This window comes from Falco punctatus (genome assembly GCF_963210335.1).
Source record: "Falco punctatus genome assembly, chromosome: 7".
In the NCBI taxonomy this organism is placed as follows: domain Eukaryota; kingdom Metazoa; phylum Chordata; class Aves; order Falconiformes; family Falconidae; genus Falco; species Falco punctatus.
Window position 1 is genome coordinate 27,203,969 of NC_137587.1, and position 19,692 is coordinate 27,223,660.

The 19,692-nt window shown below is 38.4% G+C and overlaps 1 long non-coding RNA gene across 2 annotated transcripts in view; it reads right to left on the minus strand.

The window, feature by feature from the left end:
• The window catches only part of LOC308066674, a 106,887-nt gene extending 87,515 nt beyond the window's left edge, over positions 1 to 19,372 (minus strand). Inside the window, exons 1-2 of one of the 2 annotated variants that reach the window (XR_013929249.1) lie at positions 6,717 to 19,372; positions 1 to 6,677 (exon numbers count right to left, since the gene is read on the minus strand). The exon at positions 1 to 6,677 is cut by the window's left edge and continues 46,526 nt beyond it. This is a non-coding gene — a long non-coding RNA (uncharacterized lncRNA). The other variant, XR_013929250.1, reaches the window with a different exon arrangement.
• Positions 19,373 to 19,692: the final 320 nt, after the last annotated feature.

The window sequence follows — 19,692 nt, forward strand, 5'->3', positions numbered from 1 at the left end:
AGTTGTTGGCCTACTGACAAATATTTTGCTGTTTTTTCCCATCAGAACAATATTATTAAAAACAATAAAATGTTTTTGTCTCAGTAACACTTTGCAGCTTCCCTGGGCAACCCTGTGCCATTCACATTCATATTTGCATAAGAGGCAAAGAAAATTTCATAGTGGAGACAGAGAAGGGAAGATAGTATAAACCTGGAAAACTAATAACAAGGAAAATGTAGGAAGTCTGTCTTAACAACTGTGTGACAATTCTGAAATAAGATACCTCTGAAGAAATTCTCTTCCTAACCCCATCAACTAGTGGTTTCCTCATGTGCTAGAGTGTAAGGATTGTAGATAGCTTTTGAATTTTTTATTCAATTGAATGCACCTGTGGATGTTCTCATTATCTGTATTTTAATTGTGGTGAATTGTTGCCCACTGACAAATATTTTGCTGCTTTATTCCCGTTAGAATAATAGAGTCTAATAACTTAGATTTATTTAACAGTTTTCTCTCTCATGGAATGCCAATAGAATTTATACATTTTTGAAACCGTGGTTTTACAGGAATGCAACATGGTGACTGTTTAGTCACTCAGTAATAACCTGTAACAAAATGGTGTCTCCTGTGTAGGACAGCACGTTAGCAGATGGTAATTAGATCACCTTCCAGTAATTTGATAATTAAGATACAGTGTGTGATGAAAGAGTCTTACACTACGGTTTGGAGAAAGAATTTCTGTCCTGTGAAAAGCACCATAAGCTCTTTAATGAATGCAAGTAGTCTGGTCTTTCATTTTGTATTTCATCTGAAAGCCCATACCTCACACAGACCCCACACTCTTTGCTTCCCCATATAAATCACATATTTCTGAGGCACAGAATGAGCCCAGTTTTCTGCAGTTCTTGCCAGATGTCATTTTACTTTGTCACTCAAGAACACAAATGATCTGCTGAAAGCCAGGCAGACTTTTTTTTTCTTTCTGTCTACAAAAATTCATGTATTGCAGAAATATCCCTGTTTCACAAAATTATATCAATGAAAACTTATTCCATTTAACATGAAAGAAATGCTCAATTTCTAAAGCAGCTTCTAATAATACTATCTATTAAAAAATCCGTTGCCTGTAACTTAGCCATCATGAGACTAAGTGAATTGTGGGGTGAAATCTCAAGCATAATATTTTTCTTTCTAGGAAATCCTGTTTTCTAAACCTGCAATTTTCTACAAGAATTATCAGAGAAATTTTCAGACATAAAATCTAAATAAAATATTTTGTGCATGTCAGCCTGAATCTGAATATTGTATCCTCATGTCCATGTTGTTTAAAAAAGGATGATTTGGGAAGGATTCTACTTTAACTGTCCAGAGCTGGAAATCTATATGACCACATTTCTGGAAATGTATGAACATTTTGAGCAGAGTTCTCTAGTTCTCCCTAGTGAACTAGAGCAGGATGATGAAAAATGAATATAATCTCAGTCATATGAGAGAAATGGAAAGGTACAGTGGCATTCTACATTTTAGTTGCAGCTCAAGTTAACCATTCATTAATAACTACTTTGTTCTTATAATAACTCAGTACCCACTTGCTACAGATTATGTGGCAGTCTCAGTATTATACTCGCCTCTGAAACAGGAAGCTTAAAATACCATATAATAGTAAATAGAATATATTTCCTATTGCAGCTATTGAAATCAGTCAAGTGAAGTGGCTGGAACCTGATATTTCAATGTTAACTGAACACTACTAATAAGACTACAGACAAGTCATCAACATGATTAACAGGCTGACAGTCTTTGCTTCAGAATGAAATATCATGCTGGCAACACTCACAGCCAGTGATCCATTGTTTCTTTCTTTGAATTGGCAGTTTTGGCAGCTCTTTCAGTGAATTCAGGAGTGAGTTTGATCCTTTGCCCATTAGACCTTTTGCCCATTATAGCTGTTTTAGCCCATATGAAAAACTTCTAATAACATAGCTCAGCATCACTGGTGAGGTGGTCAACTGTTAAGTGCTTGGTGGATTATGTTTGTTTCAAGACTGGTTCAGAGCTGTAAAATCACTTCCTAGAAAAAAAATTATAATTACAATAATAATGACAACAACAATAATCATATCCACCTTTATATTGTTTTAATCTCTAGAAATCGGGGTACTTTGCAGCAAAAAAAAATAATAGTTTGATAGCTGTTATTTTGTGTATTGTAATAACTATCCTATGTACCTGCTAAGACAGACTTTTTTCTTAAAGGCAACAAAACTGAATTCAAGATGCAAGTATTTATTCCATAAATAATATAAAGAAATAATACCAGTGGTGGGTGGTATTACATAGGGAGGGATCAGAAAATATGAAACATGGGAAACATAAAAGCCAGTTGAGCAAGCAGAATTTTCACTCAGAGTATGATTGTTAAGTGAGGCTGGTTAAGTTAAGCCTCACCTACAATCTGTTTTGCTTAGCTGATTTTTTGCTGAAAAGAACTAACAATGTGAAATCACAGCAAGAAAGAATGGGTTTGTGGTTTTCCCAAAACCAGGAATTTCAAGATATCTCACAAGGAAGTTTGATTTCTCTACAACAGGGGTCCTCAAACTACAGCCCGCGGGCTGGATACAGCCCCTCAGGGTCCTCAATCTGGCCTCCCGTATTTACAGACCCCCCCGCCCCACACGCCGCCGGGGGTTGGGGGGGAACCAAGCAGCCGCAGATGGCTGCCTGCCACTTCATCCGTGAGCCGGCCCACTGCTTAAAAAGTTTGAGGACCCCTGCTCTACAAGGTCGAAGTAGTTGAAATTCTGGGGGACAAATTGCTCATCTTCTTATACCTCTGTGGGAAAGCCCGTATTTTGGACATCTGCATCAGCTATGTTTCCTGGTTTTCAAATCTCTTCAAAAAGCACCAAAACTTCATTGAACTTCATCTAGACCTTAGAAATATACTCAAACCGAATCTTCTTCCCCTCTTTCTTCTGTCTTCTTTTTTGTCTTCACTAACCACCATGTAAAATACTCATTCATAATCCTAGTGAATAAACAAGCAATGAATTTTTAGATATATATGTCCCTCACGAAGCACTGACTGTAAATGTAAACTGGAATTTCTGCCCTAGCAAACCTTATGTTACTGCTGGGTAAACAGTTATCACATGCTTTAAAATTGATATGGGTCATAAAGGCTTGGCCATCCACACTAATATGAGCACTTCCCGAGGATTCTAGGAAAATCTTGAAAATGTGCCATCCTGGACAGTATCCAGAAGTGTATAACCTTTGCAGAAAATTTATTGCAACCTGTAAAGAAAAACTTGCACTGCATATGATTTTCACAGAGTTCTCAAAATTGTTTTTCTTAGGTGAGCAATAAGAAAGACAGGTTTCTCTTTGTCTCATTATTGTCTGTTTCAGTGCTAGTAAATCACAGAGTTTCAGTGTGTTATTGCCATGGAAACCTTTAACTAATACTGTACAACTTCTCTTTCTTAATATATTACACTGTTTGCAACATCCTTGTTCAGTTCAGGAAGTTTAAGAAAAGAGATAAGAGAAATATTTCCAGATTAATCACAATATTTAACCACATTCAGACCCACTTTTTAAATGGGTCAGATTCTCCTTTTCTGGACACCCACCCAAAATGTAGGCTTTGTTTCTGAGCTATATTCATCACTAAAGCTTTAATTTAACCCTGACATTTTATCATCATATCTTTCAGGATGCTTCAAGAGGGGAATAAGGTACTGCATGTGGATTCTGTCTAATTTGCTACATACAAATCCATTCTTGACTTACTTGTCATCACCTTTAGTTAATGTCCACAACTATAAAGTTTTGCAGACCTTGTGTGTTCAGCTGGAATATAAAAGTGGTGCTGCTACACCCTCATTTGTTTTAGATAACATGCACATGGTTGTGCTATACCAATAAGCAACCTGCTGCGTCCACAAATGTGCTGTGCCTCAATTTGGTAAAACTTTGTTGGACACAGTATGGAAACTCAATTAATACTGGGAATCACATTACCTAATGTACCCCAAGTTACATCCAATTATTTTTTCTTGATACCTTTTGTTCAGTCGCAAGCTAACCTCATTCTGTGGGGCCAGTGTCCTTCCCCTTCCAACAGCCCTTTTGTAGGAAGGCAGGGATCTGCTGGAGAGCCTCAGCACAGAGGCCACGGGCATGGCAACAGCTATAACTCTTTGACATTTTCCCGCAGTAGCTCTGTTGCTGTGATGGAAACTAGTGAATATTGAAATTTGGCCATCTGATAGATTTTGCTTCATAGCAGCCCCTATCAAATTACTCCTCTTTATGCTTTTTTCAGATAGTTTTTCCTAGGCTCTGGTTATCTGATCTCAAAACAGAAAATGCCATCGTGCTAAGAAAAAGCACCCTAGGCAGCATCTGTCCTTCACTTCATAACTATGGAATATAGTGGAATATACTAAAGAAGACCCCAAAACCCAGACATAACCCTTCCCCAACCTTACTCTCCTCCAGAGTTTGACTGACTAGATCACCTCAATACAATTCTATTCATAAATCTGTGCAAGTCATTAACTTCCAGCTATTGCAGGGAGAATAAATGCAATACTACCATCACCTCTGCCAGATGGGATGTTTATAAGAGTACATTTCAGGACTGAGCTTTCAACCAAATATCCAAAATGGGTTCACTTTTTCCCATTTTATACACAGAAGTTTCTGCATACCAGGAGAAAAAAAAGTTAAAATGCAAGGAACGAGCAGCACTTTAGCCTCCTTAGAGTATACCATGAATTTCACCTCAGAGGATATCACTGTACTGTAGCCATAGAATCCTGGAATCATTTAGGCTGTAAAAGAGCCTTAAGACCATCATATAACACATATTCCAGAAAAATACACTGTGAACAATTAGCAGAATTTTGAGTTGGTTGAAATTACCTCTATATTGTCATTGGAACATAGTGTTTGGGATGGGTGGTTAGAGAAACCAACAGTAACTTTTTAGACGTACTAACAGGATTTTGGTGGTATGGATTAGACCCAGCTGAAGACTTGATTCTATGGGGTGTGCAATGCTTCAAGGGAACAAAAGCATTGTTTTTATATACCATAGCTTATATGTTTGTCATATGTATAAGGTCTGTGCTGTATGAAACATGAAGAATTTTTCTTTTGCATTGATATAAAGTTTTTCCTGATTGTTGCCCTACCAGCTTGTTGTTGGTTCAACTTTATGCTACTCATTCTTTACCAGGAGCTTATTGATTTCAGCAGCAGCTGAAAGTGCAAGGCTTTTCTCAGACTTTTTGATTGAAAGCTCATGACTGTTAACAAAACCCCATAGGAAATTAAAAAGCACCCTAATGTGTAAAAACTGTATATTTATTCTGAAATTCTTGATAATTTAGGTAGACTTCTGTGTCTGTTTAGAGCTCTGAAATGTCACCACAGAACTCCTTTTTAATAATAATTGATTGATGCATATCAAAAAATGTTCAATACAGCTATTAGCAATGCTCATCCTGAGATTCTTCCCAGCAGGGTCAGGAAATTCAGAATGAAACCTGCCCTGTTGGGCCTATCCTCTTTCTGAACCCTCAAGTACTGAGAAGTTACTTAGGTGTCTCTAAAAGCTTAAGCATTACATATTTCCGACATAAAATAACATGATTGTAGGAAACGACATCCTGTTGAATCTTTGTCTCGTGACTTAAGATACAACTCCCTGTCTTTTTTTATGTGATTTATATTTGTGTACACAATTTATATAAAAATTCATGTGTTAAATACATCCATGCACCTTCACAGAGGTGTGGTACAAACTTCAACAGAAGTGGGATTGCTTACCCTTGACAGTTCTAAAAATTAACAGAAAATTTCACACACACACATCAGTTTTTAGTACTTCTAATTCTGACTGGCAGGAAAGATTGCAAAATCTAGTGTTACATGTGCAGGGCTACCAAAGACAAAGTATCAGATTGGCAAACAAACCCCAAAACTCAGACAGCTGCCATTGCAGCTGCTACTGCAGTCATCCAAATGGACTGCAGTTCCATCCATCTGTAACAGGCTGGTGCTGGGCTGTCTTCAGGCACTGTCCCTCCACTTGTGGCAGCCTGTTCCACCTCCATCCTTCACATCAGGACTCTGTTCACCCCCTTCCAACTAGTGGAAGAGAAAAGAGGCAGCAGAGGGAATGTGAGGTAGCAGTGGCTCAGAGGAGCTTGAGGGCAGGCTTAAATACCCAGAAGTACTTGTAAGCGTTCAGGCCAAAAGGCTATGTGTCAAAGTGACATAGACTCTAATTTCCCGATGCGATAGTTTTGGCTGCCGTTTCATTTGAAAGAACTGCTGCTCATTCTCCTCCTTACACCAACATCCCATTGGGCCACTCAGTTACCCTGACACACCTCCTGGGTGCCTGCACTATAAACCAGATCAGTAAAATCCACCTGTAAAATCTTCTGGGACAGCATCATAAGGCCTCTTATGATGGAGTCCCTGGAAGGCACCTGAAAGCCTGCATATAGTGATTCCAGCCAAGGCACCTCTGTTTAGGTCCCTGTACCTGGAAGGTAGGATCAGGAAGAACTAATCAAGTAGCAAGAGCTCCTTCTAAAATCTCTAAGCAAGGTTAGAGAGGGTAATTTAGCTGTGAAATTGGTCCTCAAAAATAGTCCCTTGGTTGCCCGCACCTTGGGTTTCCTCAAAAATAGTCCCTTGGTTGCCCTCACCTTGGGTTTCTATACAGAATAAGCTTAGCATGAGGAAAGAGCTTTTTTGGATCAACACTGAGCCTTAGAATGGGGATTTTTTTTTATATGACTTTTCAAATTATATTCAAGCTAAATGTTCAAATTGTATTTTTTTATCATCTCATAATAAAAAAGCAATCTTACATAAACAGTTTGAACACCTATGACGTAGGAACAATGGCTGATGTGTTATGCTCATGCCACATACCATACATGCCCATACACATGTTTGAAACTTAGACAACTCCTTATCTCTACTTTTCTTTCTTACCTCTGCAGACTTCTGTTTTAAGGTAACATTTGTCATTTTACCAATTTTCCCAACTTAAGCTTTTCTGATGACGTAAAATGTAGTTAATAAAGTGATAGTGAGAAGTAATCTGCCCAAGGCATTTAGCAATAATTTGCTTGTTCTATATCCTAATAACCATTTTAGCTTCAGGATACAATAAAACAGAAGTGCTAATTCAGTAGTGTTAAAGGAAGACTAATTACACTGAGGACACATCCTCTTCTGAGCTTAGTCACTTGTGACCTATTGTGAAGCTACCAGAGAAGAGCCAGGCACTCTCCTGTGCTGAATTATTCATGGTTTTATCTACTTCAAGGGGCTGATAGAAGCATTGTTCATATAGTTCTACTCAGCAGACTCTGGCTGCAGTCTTCTTAGCACAATTTAAGGAGAAGTATTCAAGTCATGAACATTCAGAGGGGGAAACACAGATTAATGTTCTATGGGATGTTCATCTGATCTTCAAACAAGTCAGAACATTTCCCTATAAATGAAACAGAATATGTGAGAAAACAATGAGAGGGAAAATCTCATAAGCAAGTGTGTCCATGGGTTATGATCATGGGCTGCACTAAGATGAAACAACCATTTCAGCTACAAGAGGAGTCCAAAAGCTCCCTAACTCTATACAAATGTGTAACAGTCCCTTTATTTCATGAGACATTTACTGTCACCATTACAGGAATCCAAGGGCTGTACAAACCAAACAAATGTCTTCTGAAATTGGGAATTCTGTATTTAAAAAAAAAAAAAAAAAAAAAAGTACATTACCAACATTCAAGTAGAAAGCTAACTTGTGCCAGCAGCAAAACAGGATTCCTTCACACACCATCACCTCCAATGCTTGGCAGGTCTTACTTGAGACATGAGAAGGAAATTCAGTTTCTGTGTACAATCAGTTCTTGACTTAAAAAGCTGAATCTGGTAAATAATGTGCAGTTTTGCTTCATTTTAAGAGATGTAAGTGCACATAAAAATAATTTCAGATGATACCAAACAGCCATAATACAATAACACATTTCATTACTATCAGACTTGGATGAACCTAAAACAGCAATAATGAGGAAGAATGCTCTGTTGCACTGCACTGTTTAAGCCACCCAGATCCAATTATCCAACTTCATTGCCTGTAAAAACTGAAGCATAAGAAAGGAAGACATTTTTATTCCCCTTTGTGTCATAAATCACTGTGCAGGGGCTTTCTGGTTTGGACCAACTGTATTTAAGACCTTGACCACACAGAGGGATTTAGAACTTGTGACCGGCTTCACATTTATATACATACTTGAATTTGAACAGGATGAAAAGCACTGGGCATATGAAGATTTTACATTCTAAACCTGTTAACACATTGCATACAAGCAATTTATCAGTGCTGTCATCTCAGGCATCACACTCTTAAGTTCAATCAATTCTTACTATAGACAACCTGAAATGAGAGCCAGGCAGGAGGAATGGTCTGTTCCTCTCAAACCTCACATGCTGCCTAGAACTGTTACAATGAAGAAATATTTTTAACACGTGCATAATTCTTTTTACAAATATGCCACCTCAGACCAAGGGAGTAAAGCTACAAAGTCAGTCTGAAGAGAGCAAAAACCAGCAAACTTCACACTGTTAGAACTGTTTTCTAGCTCAGATAAACTGAATATGCCTGGTGAAATTATAAATGCAGAGGCAGAGGAGGAGGACTCTGATACTCTTCTATAATCACCTAGTCACAGTGGCTGCATATACTTGTTTATATATATACAATACTTATAGTACTAGATTTGGCAACACATTGTCTGGATTGGGCTGATATGTTCTAAAACATCCCTCAGCTTTAAAAACTAGCTAAATTCTTTAGCAGTTGTAAACATTCAAATGTCCGAGTGCCACCTTATGTTCCAGATATCATTTGTATTCTTTAGAGTTCAGAAAAAATCCTCAAAAAACAAGGGGTTTCTACTAGGTGTTGATGTGACCAAATATGCACCAGTCCAGCCAGTAGACATGTGCCAGTTTTATGTATCTCTGACATACCTGACCTGCACTTTACTGTGAAAGCATTAAGACTTTCCCATTGATTTGTTTGTTTAGTTTTGAATTTGTGCTATAAACAGATTCTTTGTTAGCCTCACAAAGGAACAAGATGCCCACTAAGAGAACCAGTGGAGAGTTTCTCTATGAACTTGTCAGAACAATGGAAAGAGTGGTATTGCATTAAGGAGCTGCTTTTAAACTGTGAGAGAGGATGGCAGGTGCTTCCTTAAGTACATAACTCTCATGAACAAAGGTAATGGTATTTTGTAGGGAGATCAATAAAGGAGCTGCAGCACAGTGCAGGTGCTGTGGAGCAGGCAGTGGAGACCTCATTGTTCATCTAGTTTTGTCCACCTTAAGTAACAAAATGCCATCTCCATTCTGAAACATTCATGTCAGGCTAACAGACCTGTTATGTCGTTGTATCTTGAATCCACACTATTACAAATAAACACATCATAAATGTGAATACTATTGTATTGCATCACATGCTGCAGAGTGAGATTTAAAAAGCTGAGCTTTTGCCATTACCACAAAGGTGGGACTAGGGAAATATGAGAATAGAATAGAATCCCAAAGATGCATTGCTCATGGCTGAGTGAGTAAATGAATATCCCCCTCCTCTGAAGCATCCAGTGTTGCATTTTGCCAGGCACAGGTTTACCTGAGACAATAGACTATACAGAGGTTACTGTCCCATCTGTGAGCAGCAGTACAGCAGATGCTCACACATTGCATGATGCTGTCTCAGCTCTGTAGTTCCCTACTTAGACCTGTGTGTGTTAGGAAGAAAACATGATGGATAGAAGCCTCAATGCACAAGATAAAGTCTGTTCTAATTCAAACTTTTTAGTGCAGAATCTCTTGAAAAACTAGTTAGTGCCAATATTTGCCCTTATGATGAAAATCATAATGAAGATTCTTCAGGACAATAGCTATCTACAAGAATAATAGTAAAGCTTCAAATCAGTTGTTCCTGTGCGTGGGAACAGACCCATGAAATCTACCTTACAATCCAAAGGATTCCATGATTAGAAATCTTCTGTAGTCTTATTTGATCTGTATATGGATTTGCATCACTTCTATCTTTCCCCCTAGATGAGTGCTCTGCAGTTGGAAGCTTATCTATCCATCTGTTTTAGTAAACATAGAATTAACTTTATGACCAGAAAGTGCCAAGAACTGCACATTTACTGACACAGTAATGAAAGGCACCCTAATGCTTCCACTGTCCACGTTGGATATTTAACTACCACTGCCAAAACCCATCTGTCTTTTGTCATGTTGTCGCCCACATACTTATAATTCTGATGTTGTTCCTACTTCCAGCACTAAACCTATGTTTAGCTATTATGGGTACGTCCAGCATGATATTGGTACCTTGGCTGACTCTTCATGTTGATGTGTTGTAGCACTTCATAGCAGGCTGTTTCTGAGTATTTGGGCAAATAATCTGTCACATCCCTAGATTCCAGCTGTTTCTGCCACTGCTTTTCTCCATTGCATCTTCAACCTACTGGTTGCATTGGCATTTTTGAATAGGTTGCTGTATGGTTTCTGTGTCCAGACAAAGGATCTTGTTGGAGTCCACTGAAGAGTCTTCCCAGGCTTTGTGTGTGTTTCCCTGCAAAGAAACAAGGGCCCATGGTGAGCTGGAGTGCACCCACATGCCCCTCCCAGCAGGCAAGTAGGCTATTATTGCAGTGCACGCTAGGGACCAGATCAGGGCCATGCTGCAGAGAGCATCACAGTGTAGGTAACATCTTCTGGTACCATAAAGGCTCATATTCAACACCCTGGACATCTCAGAGATAGTTCAGTCTCTCCTGGTACATGCACCTCCTGTGGGCTCCTTACAAAACATCTCTCCGTGACTTTGCTGTCTCTTTTCTGTTGCAGTCCTCACCACATGCTGAGTCCTGCAAATGCACACCTAAGTGAGCTGTGAGGACATGTGAGCTGCTCTGATCACATTTTCAACTTCACTTCTGTGAAGATTTGAAAAGCTGAATTTTGTGTGCTTTGTTAGGAGCTCATATTTTTCCAAAAATAGAAAATCTTTCATGCATGAGAATTTGTGAAAAGTTGCAGATGCATAAAAATTTTTTGTTCTGGACAACTCATTGAAAACAGAAACCATATCAAATAACTCGACCAACAAGTCAGGCAATGGAAATTGTGAGCTCTCCATAGTGATTACTCTAAGGAATGCTTGTTATGAGCAACCTAAGCAGGTTGACCTCACCAGCTGAATAATCTCACCAGCTGAATTGTGTCCATTAAGACAACTCCTCCTCAAAAAGAACAGATGAAAGAAAACAAAAGCCAATCAGTGAAGAAAAACCATCTGCAATTAAAAAACAAACAAAAAAAAAAAAAAAATGGAGAAAGAATAAAACTATCATCTCACTTCTCTGCTTCCTTTCTAGCCAGGCTGATCTTCCCTGCCTTTCACATTCTTCCAGTTAAAGCCTGTTCAAAACACAGCTAATTGACTTCATTCCCTGAGCCTTGACTAGCTGATCTGGGCTGCAGCTAAGCAGAAAACATTTATACAATACATGCAAATAAACAAGCATCATTATTGTTATTATCATTATCATCCCTATTAGCAGCAATAACATTATTATTTAATAAACTGCTATTTATTTCTATCATCATAACTTTTAAGAGCTACAGCCATGGATTAGGACTACACTGTACTAGCTTTATCCAGTCAAGCAAAGACCATAGTGATAATCTCCTTAGTTTATGGCCCTATTTACACCTGTGCCTAGCTCTGCAGGAGTGGGATGTCAGTGGATGTTTGCCTTCCACACTTGGTTCCCTGGAGAAACAATAATTTTATATTTGACCTAAAAGTCAAAGGGACTCTAAATATTGGTGAATGGATCTGAAATGATTTTCACATGAAAATCTCATTGTAAATCCTTCATAGTGATGAACAGACCAGTATTTTAAAATGTCCACGGTAACGGCAACCTTTAATAAATTACCAAATGGCTGAACGACCCAGAGCTGCCACTGCCAGCCTGCATACTTGCAGCAGAAAGTGTTTTATTGCCAGATAAATGCTTATGTGGTTGTATTTATGCAAGTAGACCAAGGCAACCTGTGAGAAGTAAATCACCCATGTCTATACCACTCCCTTCTCCATCTCCTCTGAAAAGAAGTCTCAGGGCACGAAGCAGTGTCAGCCCCTGTCAAAATAAGAAGCGTTTGGAGTTACCCAGCACCAAAACAGAGTAAGTCATATGAGAAAACTATGAAGATGAAGCCTTTTCCAAGAGGTCCTTCATCTCATGCTATCAGTTGTAGTCTAGGCCCAAGCACAAATCTTTTCCTGAGGTCTAAGGTTTCACTGTGAAACAAGGGAGGCAGTTACCATTAGTCTCCTTAGGGCTGTCCTTCGTAACCCTTGGTGGACTATATTTTCACTGCTGCTGATTACCCAGCAGGGACTGATGATCCTAGGAAGCCATCAGCAAAGCCACCTACATTCAATTTCTTTGTGATTATAGTGACATTTCCTGTTGCAAATGCCAGGTCCTTGGTATCCATGAATTAAAATGTGAGCTTTCTTGCCCAGGTTTCCCGAATGTCCCTTAGCCATTCTGGTCAATTTTAAACCAAAGAATATGACCAAATGGAGCAGTTAGCACATGACAGGGTGTGACACAGACCTACAGTTAATAATATACTGAAGGGTAAGCAACCTCAAAGTACCTCACATCTACTTCAGGCTTAGGCATGTATGTGGGTAGTTTCTGAAGAAAAGCTTAGAGGTTTCTGTAAACTGTGAAACTATGTCATAGAACTGTTGGCTGATACGGTAGTTCAGGTTGGAAGGGACCTCTGGAGGTCTCTAGCCCAGCCACCTGTTCAAAGGAGGGTGAGTTTTGGTGTTGGACCAGACTGCTCAGTGAGAACTTGAAAACCTTCGGGAATTTTCCCATATTATGTATTGCTGTGCAATTCTGCTATTACTATGAGACTGTGTATTGACAGCACATGGCAAAGATCTATAGCCAAAGAAACTGAGAATATCCATCATTAGAAGTAGAACATTATTTTTCTCATCTTGCATCCTGTTACGAGGTGGGACAGTAATTATAATGGGTGCAACCAAGAACACACTCAGCATATTCTTGTTCTTCAGAGCCAGAAAACTAAAGGAACTGGGAACCTTATGACAAGGAACTATTGCTGCATGGCCCCATGAGCTTGAGTGTCACTTGCCTCCAGTGTATCATCAGCCTGACACTTTGCTACTTCATGTCTTAAGCTGTAATAAATGCTTAGTGTGTTCATAGCCTTAAATAAAAGCACTGTAGAAATGCAGAAAGACTGATACACTTTGGGGCAAAACCTAATTTCACTATGAAATAAAAACGTAGCCACAATATCAAGAAAAACCTGAAAGAAAACAGAAAGGGAAACAGACACATTCTTCTACCTTGGTGGCCTGGCCTGTCTTCATTTGCAAGTCATATAACTTAGCAGGCATGTATTTGACTCCACTTTACAGGATATGCACTAGCAACAAAATAATTTTCTTTATTAAATGATGAGAATTTATGTTCCTCTACAAAATGCTTCAATAACATAAACCATCACCTCAGAGAATATGTAACCAGGATACGTAACACCTTCCACTTTCATCTTTATAAAAACTTTAAGGCTCCCTCCTGCAGCTCTTAACAAAGTAGAAAAGGGCCATATGGCTTCCCCCTAATTTCTTTAGCATTTCTCAGTGGATATTTATGAAGATTACAAATAGACAACTGGGAGACAGCTGGCATATTCAAAACATGTCACACTTTTCCACTGCAGGAAAGAAACAGTCAGGGTGTACAGAACAAAAACTTTTCTTTCTCTTCTTTTTGTGTTCAGACCATTGGGCAAGTGGTCAGGTACAAGCCTGATGTGTGTCTCATAAAAACAACTGGGTAGCAATGTTTAAAGTGATAAAGTGCAGAGGTGAAATCACCTATCTTATTCAAGAAAGTCTACCTTTGAGGAGATATTTCATTTCTTTCTTTCCAGTGGTCTTGCTGGACATTTTCAACTATCAGTGCTTTAGTTTTTATGATGTCTTTCATCCCAAAAGATCTTCAAAAGCACATCCAGCGGCACAAGTACCTTCATCTTTGCTTGGTATGAGGTTCTGCAACTATTAAATGATATGTACAAATGATGTGACTGCTCAAGGCAGGAAGTGGTATCCTGTATTAAGTATTACCAGAATTTGATCGGGCAGTTTAATTTTCTTCAAAAGTTTAGGTACTCTCTTTCCAGTATCTTCAAAAGGAGCTTTTTAATTGTTGCCTTATTAGCAGAGCAACCTGTCAAACTCCTTCTGGCTTTGACTTTAGCAGGTTTGAAATAGGTCCTAGACAGACAGTAAACATGGATTTAAGTATTTTTACTAATGCAGATTTCTTTAGCCCAGTTAAACAGCTGGTCAGACAAAAAGGTATCATGTCCAGTATTCATGAAACCATACAACCTTCTCCTGCAGGAGAAGCCTGTGTCTGTCTGGATCTCAGTTCAGGGCTCTCAATGACTCTCCAGCCATGTGGATCAGACAGCTCAGAGTGCCCAAATCATAGCTAATAGACACCTCCAGTACCTGTGAGATGTCAGCTGGGAGTCTCATATCATATTATTTACCCAGTTGATAACTACGTGATCAGGATCTATATTACTGTTTGGGATGTAGTGTCTTTTTCTAGTAACTCGATAATCAAGAATTTTACCTATATAATATCTTCTGATTGCATGTGTATATGTACTTTTTGTGTCTGTTAAAATCAGATTGTGCTGTTTCTGAAAATCTCAGCTAGCCCTCCTGTATATCTTTATTTAATTAAAAACATTTAAACATCTGGATACCAGCACACTGAGATATCAAAACCAGGTAGAAAGGATTGGATGGTGTTCCTAAAACTTATTCCACATCACCTGTTTTAGACTTAAATTCTGATAATTAGAACATTTGTTGTAATTATGTAAATAATGTGATGGATATTCATTGATATGTAAATTAGAACACCCATTATTGGTGTTAGAGTTCTATATTTCTGCACTTCTAATGAGTATATGTATCAATTTGCTGATTTTGCAAACTGAAACCTTTTGTTACATTTTATTCTTGGTAATCACACAGGACTAAAAGTTTTGTGAGAAAGCTAGCACACAGATCATCAATAATACTGCTGTACTCAAAAAGTAGAATTTTTCTGGTTAGGCAAGACCAGCCTAGCAGATCTAAAGACTTAGTTTTAAAGCAAAGCATTTTTTGTATTTGTCAGATGAGCAGATTTAATTTGAAAATACAAAAAGACAATAAATATAGAACTCTAAGATATTTTATGACATTTTTTTCTTGAATGTTTTCTGACAGGGACTGTATTTCTGCTTTTACTGACTTATAGACAAATGGCAAATATTTCACAGTTTAGAAAAGTATGGGTGAGCATCCCTAGCAACATTTTCTCATTTGATTTAAGCAGAGGTCCTACACTCAGAATGTCACTCAGAGGTTCTTAGTAGCAATTCCCAAAACAATAAGCAAAGCAAAGCCAGAAATACCAAATGTTACACTGTGAACCCACAGGTCATTGCTTTTCACCCAAGGCATTCTAAAGTCTAACTCTTCTGGTCTGTTAGAGGGTATGAAGAAAAGGAGTAAGTCTGCAACAGAGTCCAGAAGTCTTTGCAATAGGGTCCCCAAAACATGAGTGATTGTTTTAGCAACATAATTGTTCTTTTAAAGGTTGTAAAGTAATTACATCTCTAATTTTGTTTGAACATAGATTAATTCACTCTGCTGAGATCCATGAGAAGAGAAGGATCCCTGGAGTTCCTTAAGAACTGTTGCAAGAATTTTAATGGTGAAAGATTATGTGGAAAAGTTTCTTCCTGCAGAATAAACAAAATAATGAAAAATTACTAGCAATTTCCATGCTCGTTTAGAAGGATATCAAATGTTTGCCCTAAGAGAGACACTTTGGTGGGTATAAATGCAAAAAAAATACAAGTTTTTCTAAGCAGGTTGTACTGGATGTGTGGAAAGCCAAAAATACGTGTCTCAAATATCCTATTAAACAAAATGGACATAGTGGGGAAAAAAAGAAAGGGTCTGTTTTCATAAGCAGTACAACCCAAATGTGCATGCTTGAGAAGTTAAAATGATAATCTAGATAAGGCAATCCCATCTTTAAATTGACTATAATCCATAATTACCAGTTGTCTCAGTATTTCAGTAAATTAGAATAAATATTTCATCATAGATACATCTGTCTCTAGCAGTGAAGTCCATAATATTTGACAATGAAAAGTAAGAGGAAAGTAAAAAAAAAAAACAACCAACTTTTTTTTCCAGTTACACAATTAACCTTCAGTGTACTTGCTAAGCATTTTCACAGAGCCAGCAAATATTGTAAGGAGGGAAAACTAGTCAACACATATTTCATTTCTTAAATTAAATGGTTTTCTTTCTTAAATGGATCTGTAAAATCCCCTGAAAGAGAAACTTTGACAGCATTTTTTAAAGGCCTGAGCTATTTCATTTGAAGACCAGTGTGTTGCAAATAATCAGATCTCTAGTATGTAGAGTACAGGCCAAGCAGCAAAAGAATTTCCAAAGCCTTGTACAGAATGTTAGCCTGTCATGGGTGAAGTGAGAGAAATTTTGTCTGTTGAATTGTTTCATCAATTGCTTTTTCTTTGTGCTTTTTCCTAGATGGCCTGCTAGGACAATGATCACACAAAGCTATTCCTGTCCTGGACAGCGTAAGAATGACAGGTAGGTCTTTTCTATTAAATAAGAAGAAAACAGTTTCCCTCTCCAGTGGCAAGTACCTTCCTTCCCCCTTTTCCTACGCATGAGCGCATATAAAAAAGGAGTCACTGTTTCTAAAATATTTCAAGTAGCAAGAAGTTCTTCAGACATCCAAGTAACAAAAAAGATGCTCAATCTGTTAATAATCTTATTCTAATTGGATACTCAATTTGCAACACTGGAGTTGCACAAAATATGTATAAATGAAACAGCAATTAACCTTTAGTTCTGAGCATTTTTTTCTTCTACCCAACACGGGTCAGTTACCATAGAAATCATACCTACGTGATCTGCAGATGTGACTCAAAAACAGCTGGAGTCTCCATCTCAACCACATCTCAGTATGGCACCAGGATAATTAAAAATCTGCTAAAAAAGAAATGAAAGTTCATCTGAACACTAAGGAAAAACCAGTTAAAAGGAAAATTGCCGGGAGGAAAGGACTTTGAAACTCTGGGAAAAGGACTCCTTTAATCAAGACAAGATGTCCTGGACAGACCCCGAGAGTCTCCTCTGGAGGTCAACACGCTGTGAGCATTTGGTGTCTCTTGTAGTTCAGAGCCCAGCACAGAGCAGGACCTGGTCTGTTCACTGGCTGGACTCAAAGTGTTCAGCACTGTACAGCTGAACCACACACCAATGCCATACGTTTATACCCTATAGCAGTTGATTCCAGCTGCCTCTGTGTAGAGCTCTCTATAACTGTCCAAGGAGTACACTGAAACACTAAAATAACTGTTCTAGTCAATGCCTATGAAGAATATATTAAAATCAGTTGGCAGGAGAGATCATCCTTTCCTGATGAGATTTTCTCAAGGGCTTTTCACCAGCTTCCAGAAAAGCCTGAAAAAGAGCAAAAACATTGTGGGAGTGTGCTGTAAGGAATCAAAGAGAAAGGAGTCTTCAGGGTGTTGATTAGCCTCCTACTTTTAGGGAGGATTGCATTTTGGTTACCCTTCCAAAACTATCTATATAAACATTCATATGACAGACTTGCCACAGAATTTGTATGCCTTCTAAATGGAACAGCTTTGTGCACAGTTTCTTTTAGGCACCATCTGAGAGGCTTTGTTAAAAGTTCTTTCTGCAATGTGTTCAAAAGGAAATTTGACCACCTAGTGTTCATCTTTATGGCATGAATATTTCACTGAGATAAGTAACCTGGACTTACAGAGCGAGTAAAGAGTGCATAGAGTGCTTAGTAAACACACGTGCTTTTTTCCTCTGCAAAAGAAAGGAAATTAATAGTGTCTGTATCCCACAGACTGTACCATGTAGTGCATTGCCACATTTTTGTTGGAATCATCATCATAAACTATATGTAGCATGAATCATGTTAATTTATCACAAAAAGCTTTACAGATTAAAGAACATCTAGAGAATTAAACAAATCATCCTAACAGTAACAAGAGCAAGTCAAGTATCTATGAAGCCCTGCAGAGGAGCTGTGTGAGTGTATAATGCTACTCTGCATGTACACAGTGTCTTTTACCTGACAATTGCAACTTCCTATGGACTGGGAAACTGAGGCAAGGATGCCTTATTCCTTTCACTCCAAAATAACTCAGTAAGAAATACAGTCCATATTACCTGATTACAGCCAGTGATTCTAACCAATGTATTGGAATTCCTTGTAGTTAAAGCAGAAGGGGATGGGGGGGGTGGTAGAGGTGAAGATATAAAAGCATAGGAAAAGCAGGGGATTTTCACTTGAAATATGAATAAAAACATTGACTCAATCAGGTAGAGAGGCACAAAGCAGAATCTTGGTGAAAAATCTTGATGTATTTGGCTTTCTTGGGGAGAAGATGAAATCAGTGTACCAGAATCCCAGAACTCTAGAAATGTTAATTGGTGTCTTGAGGAGCAGGAGTCAGTGGGGCGTCCCTGCAACAACCTGTAACTCAGGTGATTTGCTTTGCACCAGTAGTTACAGCCACCCAGAAAGCAGTATGAAAAACACTAATTACACAGACCCTAATGCATCCTTCCTGGGTTTTATTTCTGTGATTATAGTGATGCAAATTATCATGAATTACTGTTTGTACAGTACTTGGGTAATGTAAATCACTGTTTCTTTGTAAGTCCCATGCATTATTAATGGCATCATCCTCCTGAAACTAAATGTCTCTATTCTACTGGGCAAATTGTATAGAAATTAATAACCAAAATAGAGTAACATTTCTGTAAGAGAAAAAGGTGGTTCTTCTTCTCTTTGAAATGAGGCCAAGAAGTAATCTCAGATGGAGCTGAAGTCCATGACATGGGAGGCTGAATATCACTTATGCTACCATGCTATGCTTGTGTGCAAGAGAGACAGAAAAAGCCCTTACCTCCACTTGTGCATTAAATCCTACTCAGAATGTTTCAGTCATATGGATAGGAAAGGTAACCCTGCCACCTGGGATTGCTTAATGAACATTGTAATTAGCAGCACCAATTAACTAATTGTTAACCTGTCAGGAGAGAGTGCAGAAGAAAGCTGGGGACTCTCGCAGCATATCAGGGCTCCTTTACCTCACAGTTTGAAACTGAATGCTTGGTATATTACCTAATGCACCTATCTTAAGTGGAGTACCACCAGTGCCTTGAAAAATTTCCAACATAGCATTCAGAAATTAGCAGTTTGCCAACCCTGACAACACTTCTGTCCCAGGTAGAGTTTCTTCTATCTCCTACTTTCCCCCAGGGAAAAAAATACAAAACAAAATAACATTTAAAGGAAATTGAGATCATATAGGTCAAAGCTTTAGATGGGGAGGAAATTTTAGAAATACCAGTCCACATAGAGA